The 1,068-nt window shown below is 65.3% G+C and overlaps 1 protein-coding gene across 6 annotated transcripts in view; it reads left to right on the plus strand.

Annotated features, from left to right (window-relative positions):
* Positions 1–1,068, plus strand: part of ELN (elastin) — a 40,028-nt gene that overhangs the window by 35,053 nt on the left and 3,907 nt on the right. The gene's annotated exons all lie outside the window — the stretch shown is intronic.

A 1,068-nucleotide genomic window follows, 5' to 3' on the forward strand; every position in this document is an offset into this window, starting at 1 on the left:
CCACCCTCCCGCTCCGCTCCCCGCAGCGGCCACTGCTACTACCAGATGGTGGTGACCCCGGTGATCGAGCAGATCCTGCCGGACTCCCCGGCCTCCCGCATCCCTCACACCGTCACCCTCGTGTCCATCCCCGCCTGCTCCGACGGCAAGCGCGGCTTCTCCGTCTCCATCGACCAGGGCTGCGGCACCGAGCACCCCCGCACCGTGCGCGTCCGAGAGTGCGTCCCTGAGCCCTCTGCCCCCGTCCCCTCCCCAGGGCTGGGGCATCCCGCACCCCTTCTGCCCCTGGGATCCATCCCAGGGACACCTTTTGGGGGTGGGAGGAGGAGAGATGGGCCTGGGGGTGTCCCCATTGTCCAGGTCTGGCCTGTTGGGTCTGTGGTGGCATGTCCCCAGATGCAGGGGGGTTTGTGGGGGCTGTGCTGGTGTGTTCCTGGCCATGCTGGTATTGCCCCGTGTGGCAGGGTGGGCTGAGGGTACCATGCATGTCCCCGTGTGGTTGGGGTGGCTCGTGGAGACATTGCCAGCATGTCCCTGTCCAGCAGGAGGGACCCATGAGCAACGTGCCTGTTGTCCCCATCTAGCAGGATGACTCTGGGGACCATGACTGCGTGTCCCCATCCTAGAGGGCGACTCATGGGAGCCATGACAACGTGCCCCCATCAAGCAAGGGTGACCCGTGGGCAGTGTGCCTCCGTGTCCCCGTCCAACGAGGGCAGCTTGTCTGCATGTCCCCTGCCAGCAGTGGGTGTCTTGCCCACACATCCCCACCTTGCAGGGGGTAGCTTGTGGGAACAGTGACTGCATGTTCCCAGAGGTGACTCGCAGAGAACATGCCACCTCCTTGGGACAGTGACAGGGGGGTGACTCCATGGGCACACTCACTGTGATGGTGACAGCCGGGTGACCCCATGGGCAGTGTCCCAGCACACCCCCCTGATGGTGACAGTGTCAGGGGTCTGACCCCCTGTCCCCACAGGGTGGACCCGGACTGCATCAGCCCTGACATGAAGAACTCCATCCACGTGGGCGACCGCATCCTGGAGATCAACGGGACCCCCATCGGCC

The sequence above is a fragment of the Corvus brachyrhynchos genome, unplaced genomic scaffold (genome assembly GCF_000691975.1).
Source record: "Corvus brachyrhynchos isolate BGI_N302 unplaced genomic scaffold, ASM69197v1 scaffold15, whole genome shotgun sequence".
Classification (NCBI taxonomy): domain Eukaryota; kingdom Metazoa; phylum Chordata; class Aves; order Passeriformes; family Corvidae; genus Corvus; species Corvus brachyrhynchos.